We start from the raw sequence: 15,763 nt of genomic DNA on the forward strand, positions 1-15,763 counted from the left end.
TTTGCATTGGTTTGTTTGCTTATGTCTTCATATCTTCTGATGACCTTAGTGAATGCTGGTGGTGAGAAGTCCAGGTCCCTCTTCGTGGATAATTCTGCATATGTAGTCCTTGAGCAGCGCCGTCTGGGAAGAATCCTCCTGAGTAGGTATGAAGAGAATTATAGCAGCGGTGGGGTGAGCTGCAGAGGCTGCCGGAAATCCTACCAGATGGCATAATCTTGTTCAAATGGTGTTCACTGATCTCTTGCGTATCAGATGGAGAGACAATATGGAGCGAGAGAGAAATCGAGGACGCCAGTGTGAGAGAGGAGCGAAGGAACAGGGGCAAGAAAGGAAAAAGGGTAGTCATGATGATTATACAGTGGCTTCTAGAAGGTTGTGAGCCATACTGCAAATAGCTATACTATCAAATAAATTGTATATGATTCTTACAGAATAACATTACAAGAGACCGAAGATATCAGTCATCCCGATTGCTGGAGTTAAGAAAAATAAAGTTGCAGTACATTAGGTGAGTTTTAAGTTATCCAGCTGGTTAACGTCAGGGCCACAAAGAGAAATCAGGTTTCCTAATGTAAGAGTTCATTGGTCTTTCCATAACCCTGTGCCACAATGTCTAATATACAACGCCAAGTTTTGATTGTCAGCATCTAAATTTAATATGAGCAGTAGACAGCAAAGTCTTCTATAGCTTCTAGATTGCTTTTCCTCCATCTGTGTGAAGTTGCTAATTACCTGCTGTCAATGAAAACAACCCTTGTGGGCAGCTGAAGAAATGGATTGGAAATAGGGGTTTGAAGTCACGTAAAAAACACAGGTGTTGCTTTGTTCAATTAGAGCCTAACAAGAAGCTTAGTGGGATGAAAGGGTGGGAGGTGGGAAAGGAAAAGGAAAAAGTGACGTCATCCTCTGCTGGAATTGTCGGAGAAAGGATAAAAGCGAGAAAAGAGCTTCCTAAGCACTTCCTAAAAGGGAATTTGGAAAGCTGGGAATTCGCAGGACTTGGTTTCCTCCACAAAACAACTCACATTTCAGAAAGATAACTTGTGAAAAGATTTCCCATGTTTTTCAACAGATGCAAATAGGAAGTTTTGGTGGTTAAAATTAATAAAGGACTAGATGCTGACTGAAGCTAGCAGCAAATTAAAAAGTTGAGGGATTTTTTTTTTTTTTTTTTTTCTTTTGGTTTTGCTTTCTTGGAAGGGAGCAGGGGGATTGATTCTATTTAATTTTTAAATGCTAATATTTGTACACTGGTAGCTGCATTCAGCAGTAGGCACTTGACCTGTGCATCTGTAGTCAGGACTCAAAACGTCTTTTTGGTTTGTTTTTAATGATGATAATTTGCTTTTCAAGAAGCATTACCAACTACAAGCAATGTTCCAAAATTAGAATACATCGTGGACTGTTGATGCTCCCCTCGAACACTGTCCAATTCTCTTATTCTAGTCAGGAATTCCACTTAATACAAGAAAAAGCAACCTTTATTAAGACTATTTATTTTGCATACACCAAGGCAAGAAATTTTCAGGGTCTGAAGACTGTATTGAAAAGCTATGGAGGGAAGCATTACCCTAAACTCTCTGTCCCCCTTCCCATCTCCATCATCTTTAAATCCAGGTACATTTGTAGCAGGAATTTGTTCTGTGAAACCCTGAAGCAATATTTCTCTTCATCTCCATGACGACGGCTCCCTATCAACTTCTGAAGGAACTTGCCTGTATTGTAAACAAACCGCTCTTGGCAATTGGCCTGTTTTCTTTCTCTATCTCATCCTCCATCTGCTCAAAGGCTGTGCTTCAAAAAGAAATAGGTTGCAGGTGTGTACTTTTTCTTTCTTTACCTCCCCCCGCCCCGCCTTTGTTTCTGAAAGAGGTCGATCTTGGAGATTAAAATTCTCTCAACCAGTGACTTTAACAATGTCACGGAGCGAGACTGATACCTGTGTGTACCTGTGAACCGATGTTTTAGAGCGTGTCAACATGCAGCACGCTTGTTTCCATTTTAACACAAGTCCCCGTGGAAAGAGGAAGCTAATACACTTCATGAAATAAATTCTAATTGCAGAATAAGCGCCCACAACTATTTAGTGCCCGCGAAGAGTGAATCAGAAAAAAGAATTTTTCAGGATCTTTCCTTAAAGACTAATGTGTGTATTATAGAAATAGTTTCATGGCAGAAACAGAACTTTACCAATAACCAAGGTGAGAAAAAATTTATTTCCTTTTGAAAAAAAGAAGTCTCTTCTATGTTTAACTTGAAGTTTTAGGACCTCAAAATGGCATACAGTTTTAATCCTCAGGGCTTGGAATGTTAAGTACTTGTCCAATATAATAAATTTGACATTTTCAGAAGTTAATTTACCAATACTGTTAAGTGTTTTTTTATTCAGTGTCCCAGCTATGATTATGTGACCCTACTAGAGTAAACAATTGCCTGGCCTGTTATCAAGAAAGAAAAGTCAGTCAAAGAAAAAGAGAGAGAGAGAGAGATACCTCCTCTACCAAAACACCAAATCTGAAGAGAGATAACTAGAGAGTAGTTGGTTAGACTTTTAGAGAGACTTGGGGCATAGGAATCAGTCTCAGCTCTCCACTGAAAATATTGTTTTATTTGCTCATTTTTGTTTTAATTTTCCCCCAGGGGCTCATGAGGAATGACTACCTCACTGATAATATCAGAAGGAAGAAATTTGCTCTCTCCAGAAAACCTACAGTTGACAAGTCCAAGGGTCCTTCTTGTAGTTTTAAAGTATTTTCACATCTGTATAATTTGTCATATGGTCTAACTTGCACATATACTCGCTTGTTCCTTCAAAAATGATCGAGTGCTTACTTTGTGCCATGCACCGTGCTGGCTGCTGGGAACGCGGTGGGGACGAGGACATCATCTCTTGTCCTGGTGCCATTTTAATCAAATAACCACAAAAACATGTAAAATTAAGATCTGAGAACTTTTCATCCAGGAGTTTGACATCTAGCAGTTAGAAACAATTTTTGAGGAACACCTCGCAGAGAAAGTGAGTCTGTAGCTAACTTTGAGGAAGGCGAAGTAGTTAAGTGACAGTGATATATAACATACGTAGTGTCTGTTTCTGCTTAGTGGGCTTTTAGTCCCACAAGAGCAGTCTGTGCTGTCCTGTTTGTCATATCATCCTTAGGGCCTAACACTGTGCCTGGCACAACACTTGACAATAAGCGTTTATTAAATGAATAAACTAAAACGAGTCGAACTAAAAGAGGAAAAGGAAGAGCAATTCAGGCAGGCATCTGCAAAGACTCTTTGGCTGGATAAATCACAGAATATGAACAAGGCCATAAAACTCCGAAAAGGGACTACAGGTTTGGAGGCCTGGGATGTTAAAGAGGTGTTTTAAACTCCTCGGTGATAAGACAGTGGGATCCATGGACTTCCTTCCCCCTTGTCCTCATTTATTTTTTTAATGGGCAGCCAAGATTCCCGGGCTTATCTGGACAGTAATGCTTTCAAAGAAACGACCTAGGTGTAAAACCTACCCTCTCATCTCACCATCAACCTAGTACATTCCCCGTGAAACCTGTGGCCAGTTAGCATTCTCATACCAGTATGAAAGCTGGACCAGTATACCCATAGGGCAGTGCAGGGACGAACTTGCAGAGACAAATCTCCCCTTTTTCTTCTTGTCTTGTCTCCCTCCTTCCTGACCTCTCTCTTTCCTTCTCCATCTCTCCCTCCTCCAGTGGCTACGCAGAGCATGCTTTACTCTGAAAGATCTTTGGTGCACATGTATAAATGATACACAAAGGGTTGAGAACAGAAAACATACTAGCCTTGAGTTGAGCCAGTCAGCACTGAATATTCCCTGAATGATCAGGACTCCATTGGATCCCAACTTTGGGGAAGGACTCCCTCTTCCCTGAGCAGGCACCCACATCATTGGAGAAACAAACACCATCCTAAGAAGTTACCAACATTTCAACTCACGCAAATGGATTCTGTGTGGGATTGCGTCTGAGCACATAGTACAGGAGTGAAGTAAGGGAGGCTTTCCGACGAATGCTGAAGTTTTTTAGCTTGATTTGAAAGAGAAGAAGGCTCTGGAGCAGAGGGGTAGAACAGAGACATATTTTTTCTTTGCATAATGTAAATGTTTTCGAAACCTGGGACCATTTGGGAAAAACTAATTACCTCCAAAGCAGAATCCTGATATGATCATCATAGCTCAGTGGAAAATACAGCAAACAAGTACAGCCAGAAGAATGATTTTCCTTATTCCTTTTCAAGGTCAAACAGGAGCCCTCTCCCTGGTACACCAAAGAAATGTAAACACTTTCATCCAAAGGACAGGCAATGGGTCCAATAATAAAAGCCCCCATTATGAACCACATAGCAGCAAATTTCTCCCAAAGTGAAAAATGTCTCGACCTAAATTACAAATTACAAACTTTGATATTCACCTTTATGTCTTCTTTCCTCTGCAGTGTGACAGAAGTCAGCCCTGTGATGAATCGTGAACTGTTTCTTTGAGCATACATACCACACAATTTTAAAACATATTCCACAAGACCAAAAATGCAGCTAATGTTCTCTTTGTGAGGCATTTCCTACCTGAAGGCACAAAAATAAATTCTCACTGGCTGTAAGTTTGCGCTGTGAGTGTTTTTCACCTCATTTTGGATCAACACCTGCTAGTCTGGTCTTGTGTCTCTTTCACGCTCTCAGATAGTATTTCACTGCTTAGAGGCCTTTGAAAGGCAACAGATAACAAACCCGCTTTAGTCCCTCACATTTCAATAGAATAACCTGAAACTTCTTATCATGAAGGCCCAGGCAGACCACGATATTGGGGAGGGGCTGCGGGTTCCCAGGTCCTAGTTCCATGTATAATGTGATTTCTTTGAAACAAAGAATGGGCTAAACTGAACCCAAACTCATGCCAGAAATGATTTTTCACAGCAGCACCAATGACCTGTGTAGGTCCTCCCATCTTCCTCATTTCAAAACTTGAGCATTCTGCAGGACTTCTTACGCCCGCACATGTGTGCCACGGACAGAAGACAACTAGCCAGACATCACGGCATCAAGGGCTGCATTTCAGGGGACAGTCACCTTAGCGTGCATTTGCAGGGCTCCTAAAGAAGAGGTGTTTTGAACAGCCCCCAGACGAGTCCGAGGATCCAACAGTCACCTCAGTCAGGCACTGAGGAACACCCACCTGTGGCCAGAACAGGGCACGAGCTCGCCATGCCCACCCAGATCATGTTAGACATTTACGAAGCTGTTTTAGGAGAAAACCGCTAGTCCAGCTAAAAGAGCTCTCATTTCCAAATATAAACCAATGTGTGTGCATGCACGTGTGTGTGTGCAGGCGTGTATTTAAAGGATCCCTCTCTAGGAACGTAACATTTACTTAGCATGTCCTGAGTTGTAAGCCACTAGTGCCTAGCAAAGTATCTGTATTAGGAACCATGACTTGCAACTCACACAGCAATCATTCATAAATACGCATCCCAGCAACTTGTCTGTGCGAGGCACACATTCTTTGTTGGGTGAATGAACAAACAAACACTGTTGCCCATCCTATCCAAGCTGAGGAACTCAACAGCACAACTCTGAGACTGGCTGGTATGAGGAACTGACAAATGCTAACCTGTGTTTCTCTTCTTGCTGAGTACACATGTAATCTGTCATGGTTAATTATATTCCTGGCACGGCCAGCCAGTGCCTTTTTGACTGGCCAGTGGCATGTCAATTAACTTCTCTTTAATTCTACTTTTATTTTTGTAGCTTGAAAAGGCAAACCGACCATCTTCTTCAAGACCAGTATGAACCTAAAGGAGATACTGCCAGACAAAAACTTTTAAAAGGAAGAAACTGGATCATGTGGGAAAATCCACAGAAACACAGAGGAGATTGGTGGTTGTCAGGGCCTGGGAGGGAGGGAGACAGGGAGGAATGGGGAGTGTCTGCTGAATGCGTACAGGGCTCCTTTTGGGGTGATGAAAATGCTGTGGAGCTGGACAGAAGTGCCGCTTGCACAACACTGTGAATGTACTGAGTGGTATACTTTAAAATGGATAATTTTAAGTTCTAGGAATTCCAACTCAACAGAAAATGTATATCCTAACATTTCAGTTCTAAAGCATGCTTCTGCTAGGTCTGGAAGAGAGTAGTTTGTGAATGTTGTCCATCCACATGTTTGAAAAGGACAACGATTGTCCCATAGTTGTTTTTTAATAAACACGTAGTAAGTTTACAAAGAATTCGAGTGGGTATCAGTGATGAATGTGGAGATGTCCTGAGAAAGTTACACTGATAGGAGTCTGGACCTGAAATCAGGGCAAATTTTGTGACTTGGAATTTTGTGACTTCTCGCAAGCGAGAAATCACTCACCTCCTTGATCATTTTAAAAGGAAACTCACTAGTATCCATGGTATGAAAAAACAGTCACGAGCAATATTAACTTTGGATTACGGTCTAGTTACACACATTCTCTGAAAGCAAGATTTCTCTAAAGTTAACTCTGCTATCATGAGTACACTCAAATTTCACAAACCTTGCTCTTCAAGAAATCAACAGTTATTTATTGAGCTCTGTTCTACATCGTGTGTACTCAGCACCACTTCCAGACTCTAAAGGGTAAAAGAAAATGACAAAACAGGTTTTTGTCTCCACTATTCTAGTCCTTACAAAGTTGGATTTGTCACACAGATAGTATCAAGTGGTAACACTTTGAATTAGTCAAACAAATGCAACGTAACCCTGCACTTACATAACTCTTGGCACACTACTTTTGCATCTGTTACTCTTAGAGCCTACCTGGGAGGCAAGCAGAGTAGGAATATTTCTTGCCATAGTGTAGGATTAGAAACTGGGGCGCCTGGGTGGCTCAGTCAGTTAAGCGTCTGGCTCTTGATTTTGGCTCAGGTCATGATTTCATGGTTCGTGGATTTGAGCCCCACATTGGGCTCAGTGCTGACAGTGCAGAGCCTGCTTGGGATTCTCTCTCTCCCTCTCTCTGTCTCCCTCTCTCTCTCTCAAAACAAACAACAACACAACTGCAAGGACACACAGTAAAGAGTACATCCAGGACTTGAATCCAGGTCTCAGAAACCTAGGCTGGAACTCCTTTTTTGACCAGTACGAGGGTGAGAAGATCCGAGCTCTTCCGTTAACTGGGTAGGTGGCACTGAGCCAGTCCCTCAACCTCCCGGATTTCAATTTTCTGCTTTCTTAAATGAAATGGTTGGGACACGTTTTCCTCAAACGTGCTCTTTCTGTAGCCTGCATTCTCTCTCAGGAAATGCAGGAATTGCATGTCTCTTAGCTAATCATCCTTCCCTGTCACTTCTTAACCCAGGTGTGCCTTTTACCTTAATATAACTCAGTTCATGCCTACAGTAACACACATTTTTTAACATGTTTGCTAAATGCAAAGTTTGCGTTTGCAAAGGCACTTCAGTTCAAGTTGGTGAACAAAGAATTTCCTCAAATTCCTCAGCCTACAACAGATGAGTATCTCAAGGTCATACTGGTCTTACCTACCCATGGGTAGCATTCCTCCTTGTCTGCTCTATCCCTCACTGTACATAGCACCTTGGTCCTTGCAAAGTGCCTTTCCAACTCTTGTCTCACTTGACATCACTAGTACCAGGCAAAGGCTCAGATGAAGCCACACTCTCTCTCCCTAAACTAACACGGCCCTACACCCAGTCCTATTGTTAAGCTACAAGGATGAGACAGAGATAAGACAGGGTGGGAAACTGACCCAGTGACAGCCAATCAGAAAAGCTTTTGTCTGTAAATCTGACCGGGGGTGATTCATCAGCCACCAATCCCAGAGGCTTTCAACGGGAGAACAAAAAGTCCACTATTGCCCCAAAGTCTGTGCTTGGGTTTATTCCCTTGTGCAAAGAAAAAAAAAAAAAAAAAAAAAAAGTTAGGTTAACTGTCAAGAGCAACTTCAGAATTCCCACCAAACAAAGCTCAAAGGAGAGGAGTTTGAAAAGACAGGCTAAGTGTATTACTTCTGTGGCTCTACGGTTACAAAAAGGGTAGAGACAAGTGGTTGCATAATCCAGGGTAACCTGTCCCCAAAAGAACACCCCAACAACCTCATTTCTCTTAGGTGTCAACAAAATCATTGCACATTATCGATTACTGAGAGAATGGTCTCAGCATTCCAATTGCAGACCATTTCTGTCCTGTGTGTCACTTCCTAAAGCCCTCCCTGGCTCTTACTATACCTGGCTTTTAACTTACCTATTCCAAAATGTCTTTCAAAATACATTCTCAGGCAAGCTCTTCCTTTCCTTGTTTAAATATTAAAAGTTTGGGTTGCCTGGGTGGCTCAGTAAGTTAAGCGTCTGGCTCTTGGTTTCAGCTCAGGTCATGATCTCTCAGTTCATGAGTTCAAGCCCTGCATCGGGCTCTGCACTTTCAGTGCAGGACCTGCTTGGGATTCTCTCTCTTCCTTTCTCTCTGCCCCTCTGCTCTCTCTCTTGCTCTCTCTCCTTCAAAATAAGTAATTGTAAAAAAATAAATTTTAAAAGTTTTATTCCATGGAATATGGTGTTATTACACTCATCATAAGTTTTACCATCCAGAAAATGCCATATTTTGTGCCAGGGAACACAAAGTATGCAGCAAACCAAGTGATGTGGGTAGGTAAGCATTCCAGAGGGTGGTAGAGAGATGATGTTTTTCATCTAGAGGAAACCTTTCACTGCTCTAACTCTGGAAGTTAGAGGGGGGACGGTCCAGAGTTAGAGGGAAACAGTGTTGAGCAAGGGAACACATACACACACACACACACACACAAACACACACACACAATACACTAACACTATATTTAGGGTCTGAGTGCTCTCTCTAGGTATCATTCTTATAACTGTTTACTTATTTCATGTTCTCATTAGCTGTGGACTGGTATAGTCAAATGAACCCTGGAAAGTTGATCAGGAGATACAAGCTCTAATTGCAGCACCAAGCTCTGAGGTTGCTAGTAGATGTCCTCAGCTCATTTTTTTTATTTCTTTATCATTCATCACTCAATGATCACTTATTACTTATGTAACATTTTCCAGATGCCAAGCTCGATGCTGGCTCTGAAAGCCTGCCATGTTCAAGACTCCTTTCAAAGAAGGGATACAGTTCCCTACATGTTGATTTCAGTAATTCGTACTCTATGACCCTGCTACCATGACCATGTCTGTATGGATCGGCAATGGGTAGGTGACCCAAATATGACCATCTATTGGCCTTCCAGCAGTTTATAAGATAGCTGATAGGAAATGCCCAAACTGCTTCATTATACTGGATAATAACCAGCTGAACCATTATAAGAATCCCTCGGGGGGTCAAATGTCCAGTAGGAAGGCAGGAAATAGAGTGCAGTAGAAGCCAGAAGAGAGATAGAGCCATATGTACACACCATGAGGTGACAGACATCATGCGTAAGCGTAAACTGAACGTAGCGAAGAGACTAGAGAATTGATAGTAAAACAAGTAGGCATATTTTCCAAGAGAAAAAGATCAATTTAATCAGTCAATGTTTATTGCACACTTTTCTATGCGTAAAGATACAAATGAGAGCAAAATCAAATCCGTGTCCTAATGGAGTCTACTGAAAGGGCCAGATATTAATCAAATGATCACACTAACTTGTCAAAGCTTGGAAGATAAAGCCACAGGGAGCTACGAGATGGTGCTCACTGCAAACTCCCTGAGGTGGTGACACTGGCAGGGAGATCTGAAGAAATAAATAGCAATTAATTGGGCAAAAGTAATTTGGGAAGAACCATGATATCATGGAGACATTGGAAGAGCATGGGGCAGAGGAGAACAAGGTTAATCTAGAAAGTTAGATAGAGGCCAGATCATACCAGGCCTTGTAGGCCATTTTAATGATTTCAGTCTTAATCCCAAGAGCAGCGGGAAGCCATCAAAGGATTCCAATAGGGAGAGACGAGCTGAGATGTGCATTTAAACTGACAACTATGACTGCCCTGTGGGAATTAAAAGGAAGGGTTTAGAATGGAAAGACCAGTCCAGAAGCTTCTGCAGGAATCCAGGGGAGCGATGGTGACAGCTTGGACCAGGGGGCTGTACAGTATCCTGAACAGGTGGAGCTTTAGATAGGCAAAAACATTTCATGCATCTCTGCTTACATACTGTAGGGCACAATCCTGGCACCTAGCAAATACTCAGGAAATGGTTGTTGAATAAATGGAGATAAATCCTACACAGTCAGTGGTCAGTAATGGTTTGATAGGTTTCCTCTTCCACAATGAATATCCCTGGGAGAGAGTCTAGTGGTAGAATTTCAGGTACTGTGTTATTCTCTCAGAGGCAATACTTGAGAGTTAGGGAAACTTCTAGCCCCCCCAAAGTGATCTCATTAGTGGCACCTTTATCCTAGAGGCAGAACAGAATAGGGGTTAAGATCACAGGTTCTGGAGTCGGAGGGTCCAAATTCATCTCGTAATTCGCCGATTTCTCATGTATTAAAATAGGGTACTATTTCAACCCTGTTTCCATTTCTTCCTTTGTAAAATAGGAATATTAATGGTATTAATGCCTACCTCAAAGGATTATTGTGGGGATCAAATATGTTAATACACAGTATTATTATCCTCACCTAGACAGACAGCTTCTCAGGGAAAAGCACTCTTTATTAGAAGATAGGGCCTGTGACATATTTCGAACTCAATAAATTTGTACTGTTGACTTTGTATCCTAATCCATCACCCTGCATTTGAGGATTTCATTTCAGCATGTTTGTTTCTTCCCAGGTCTCCTAACATCTTTTGTATCCTGAAAGGGAACATTCTTCTCACCCTGTAATTATCAGCCTTTCCATCAGCTTCCTCTTTTCCTGTTCCAAACAAAATTATTCAGTCTGCTTACCTTTCCCCTGACAAATCCTGCCTGAGTTTCAAAGTTAATTGCTTCTACTTCCATTACACACCTGCCTTGCTTTATTTTGTCTATTAACTTTGCTTTCTTGTAAGTAGATTGTATCTATTCCGCTTGTCCCCTTTCCCTTATTAATGAACTTCCTAGCCCTGGCATCAGTTGAAGAGTTATCCTTCAGCCCAGGCTTCTTAAACCAGTCTCCAAATTCTTTGCTGCTTAGGTGATTGCTTTTGGCATCCTCCTTGCTAATTCACCTTTGTTAAGCAACTCTTGTCTCTGAAAACATCCCTTTCTTACAAAGTGCAAGAGAGAATTATTCCTCCAAACAATTTTTTTTAACCGCTCTTTTTTTTGAGTTGGTTTTATTCTCTCCTCCCTTTGAATGTCTCGTAACATGCGTCTTCCAGCTAGAATTGCACACTGTCTATACCTCTAGCAGGTAAAATGAGAGAAGAGCAACACTTCCAGGCACTCTTCCAAAAGGAATCAAATAAAAGCCCACCCAGCTCTATCCCTCTGGGTGCCTCTGAGCATAGGCTGGTTTCCTTCAGGAAGATTAATTCTGCCTTTTCCAATTTTTATGCCCCACTGGCATTCCTCACTTTCCATATCCTAATGCTGTATAGGTTGATTGTTCTTCTCCTTAATTGTGCTCTTAACACTGATTCTATCTACTTATTCTGGACCTGGTTTCATGGCTCACTGCAAACTATTCATCTCCCTACCTACCCCCCACAACCTCTTGGATTTCTTTATATAATTCTAAAACAAGCTCCTTGGGCTTTTGTTTGTTTGAAATGTGTTTTCACGTGGGGACTCCTTTTTGTTTTGTTTTGTTCTCTCGCTTGTACTTCTGTAGGGGTGGTTCCCACGGAGGGTTGCATTTCCTGGGCTCTGGGTTTTGTCTGGCTGCTTTTCTGTCTCCACTCCTAAGCGATCGGTTTTGCTGGATATCTTGACTCATAATTGATCGTGTTCCAATGTGTCTCCTTATCTACAATGGATTCTGAAGAGAGGGCTATTGGGTTGAGAACTGAAGACTCTGAGGGTGGAGAGAACACTAGGTGCTCTCTGGCCCACCTTGTCTCCACCATCGCTGCCTTCCTGACTGCATTAGGTACTTAAGCGAAAACAAACCCACTGCTCTACAAGGCAATACTTTCCACTTTTAGACACATGTTCTACAAAGCACCTCCATATCATTAAATGAAATCCACCTCACTGTAATTTTCGCACACATGTACCACTCTCGCCTTCTGTGATTCTATGTGGTGCATTCCCCGTTAGGTATCTCAGGTATTTCACAATAGGTGTCCTAAATCCTGGACGACTACCACTCTCTTCCAGGCCCATTATCCCCAATTCCTTCCACTACTGATCAAGTGTCTTGGCTTCTACCGCCTTTACACTCACCTATAGAATCTTTTCATCCCAACATCCCTGCCGATCCCTTCTGACTTGACACGAAGTGCAACATTTCCCGAGGATCTGAGTAGCTCAAAGCATGGTGCAAGGGTGACCATTTTGTTAATCGTAATTAGCTTAAAACTGCATTAGCTTTTGGACATCCGTACAGTGACACGTAAATTGTTTTATTCCTAATTTTTATATGAGTTATTCTTGAATCAGACGTCCTCTACTCTAGAATAGCACCGCTAACATTTGGAATGCAAATGTAAGCTTTGCACGAAGCCTCACTAAACCGCATTTTATGAAACTTGAGCCTTCTTTTTAACCTCTCAAGGTTTTTTTGTTTTTTTTTTTTTAATTCCTGCTCTAGTATTTAACATTGCTATTCTGCCTCCACTTTGCTTCGGCTGTAAGTTTTGTAAGTACTTCTCCTATATCATCATGCAAATCGTTAGCAGAAATCTTGACAGAGTAAGGGCCAAGGATACAACCGGAGAGCCCAACTCAAAGTTGGCATCGGAGAGACAATCAGCACTCCTTAGGTCCACCATATCCAGGAGCTACAACTCTCTGGAACACACAGTACTGCCCACACTTCTCTACGTGATATACAAAGATGGCATCCACATCATGACTATGATAATAGCTAACATGTGTTATGGGTCTATTATGTGTTAGGTGTTTTTCTAAGAGGTTTACACGCATTAGCTCATTTAGTCTTTGCAATAACTCTATGAAGTAGGCCATGTTATTATTCCCACTTCATACATAAAGAAACTAGGACACCGAGCAATTCAGATGCTTGGTCAGAAGGTGGTGGCAACTTGGTCCTCAAAGACTCCAGTGCTTATACTCCTAACCCCATCTTGAGATTTTGTCAAATGACACGCAGAATACGATTTTTTTATGACTCTCCTGATTACCCAAATTAGTGCTTCCCGAACTAAGAAATGAAGCTAGTTTAATGTGCATTCTAAGTAAATCTAAGTGAAAGTGAATGTTGCTTTTAGTGATCACAATTTCTAAGTCCTCACAAATTACATCTTCAGTAATCCAAAGCTATCATTTTGCCAGGAGAAGCCAAGCTCTCAACTGCATAACCTCAGGATGCACATTTGTTCCTTCTCCATATGTTCCACATGGCATTTGCAGCCCAGCTATCCTCACAGCTTACTGACAGTGATTCCGAGACTGACCATCCATCCATCTTCCTTTCTTCCTTTCTTTTTATTTATTGAGAGAGAGAGAGAGAGAAGGTGGGACAGGGAAAGAGGTGGGGGGGAGGAAGCAGGGGGAGAGGGAGGGAGAGGAGGGTGAGGGGGAGGGGGAGAGGGGGGAGATGGGGAGAGAAAGAGAAGTATTTCTAGTATTTCGTTTTCATCTGAAAAGCTTACAACATCTTTTTTTCATGGTGAGCTTTTCTCTATTGTCCTGGGGGTGATAATCAAGAATGCCAGTGTAGCTGGTGTCTACTTTCCTGTTCAAAATATGGCTCACAGGAAGACTTTATCAAAAGATACAGCATGCAAGGATGTTTCATGGACAGAATATAGTTCTACCCAAATACCTCCTAGTACAATTCCTGTAGGAAAAAACAATGCTGGGGTGCCTGGTGGCTCAGTCAGTTAAGCGTCTGACTTGGCTCAGGTCATGATCTCACAGTTCGTGAAATCGAGTCCCACATCGGGCTCTCTGCTATCAGGACAGAGCCCACTTCAGATCCTCTGTCTGCCTCTGTCTCTGCCCCTTCCTTGCTTGCATGTGTGCTCTCTTTCTCTTTCTCTCTCTCAAAATAAATAAACATTAAAAAAAAAATCTTAAAAACAATGCTGTGTGTAGTCCAGCCACACTGACACAGTCTACACCAACAGGTGGACCAGAGTGGGAATGGCCCAGTCAGTCAAAATCAATGGACAGTGATACAGAGCCCAAGGGAATCAGGGAAGCTGAGGGTTCATAGTCACTGGCAGAGGAAACAACAGGAGCCAAAGAAAGAACGAAACACGAGAAGATAAGGACCAGAAAAAAAAAAAAAAAAAAAAAAACGAGAAGAAGAAACAAGGAGAAAGAGATCCCCATGGGCTGGGGTAATTAGCGTGGGTCATGGAGATCTTTTAACGGTCAGCTAGCTTACCTTTCCAGCTTCAACTCCCAACATTTTCCTCCCATGACCTCAGTGTACACCCAAACCCAAATGCCACCCCTAACTGAGCATCCTGGGCAGTGTGTCATGACATCATGATCCCTTGCATTGGTTCACAATTAAAGATTAAGCAAGTAGAATGCTTGGTCCTGTGCCTACAACGGAGTAGCTGTATGGCCTTCATTATTATTTTCTCTGTGGTCAGTGCCGCCCAAAAGAAGGAGAAACTCACCTTTGTTTTAGATACAGACCAGCCTAAAGGGCCTTGCAGAAAATGGCTGGGATGTGAAAATCGAAGAGTGACCTCAGAATGACCTTGAGCAGTGGTATGAATACATAGACAAAGCTGATTCAGACACCCAGGCTAAGGCTCCTGAACACTTACTTCATGTTTAGTATATGTACCCCCCCCAAATATGCCTCTACAAGCCACTGTCTACAAACAAATTCTTGTTTATAAAGCTGCACATCTGATGCAGAATGTAGTGCTCACCACAGATCCAAGGAGCCCGTGTGTTGCCACAAGCCCCCATACACTTTCAAAGAAAATTTCCAATGAAAATTCATAAAAGTGCATTGTTTTTAAAGCAAACTCTTGAAAAACAACCCAGCTGGCGGGAATCTAGCGATACAAGTTGTGCATTGGGTTTGACCTCTTGAAGAGCAGGCAAGGAGAAACGGGTAGCTCACAGTTTAAAGGGAAGTATTGAGAACAGCGTTGTTCACATACTGCTACTGGAACGGCAGAAGTCGTTTTTGTCTCCAGAGGTTTCGGGACAAGTTGAATCCAAAAGAAATAAAAGAGAGGGAATGTTTTTCCTGGCTCCTTCTCTTGTGGCTGGCTCTCAGCATCCTGGCCTGGTAGGGGCAGAATCACGTGATAATCTTTTTGAGGTAGAGCACATGCGAATAGCCCTCTCTCAGATTGTGCTTGCAATCTGTAAATTCCAGCCAAGCCAGATTCATTCTCTCTCCCCAACCTGTTGCCAGGCATTAACACCAAAAGAATTGTACTGCATAGACTTTTTAAAGAAATCAATTACAAACCTCTTTTATTAGCCAAACAAGTCCAACTACCAGAAATATTTTGTGTGAAACATTCATAAAGACCAACAGTTGTTCTGCATGACATTTACAGACCAAGCTTCTTTTCACAATGCACCACATTTTTTCTCATGCTTCCTCTGTGAAGGATTGTGAATGCTAAAGACCAGTGATGGAGGACCAGAAGCCAAAACCGAATTCAAGGCCATTCTCACTGACAACATTGCAGAGTTACTGAGGGAACGGCAAGATGAAGCTTTCAGCTTCTC

This window comes from Puma concolor, chromosome A1, assembly GCF_028749965.1.
Source record: "Puma concolor isolate L17-30 chromosome A1, mPumCon1.1.hap2, whole genome shotgun sequence".
Classification (NCBI taxonomy): domain Eukaryota; kingdom Metazoa; phylum Chordata; class Mammalia; order Carnivora; family Felidae; genus Puma; species Puma concolor.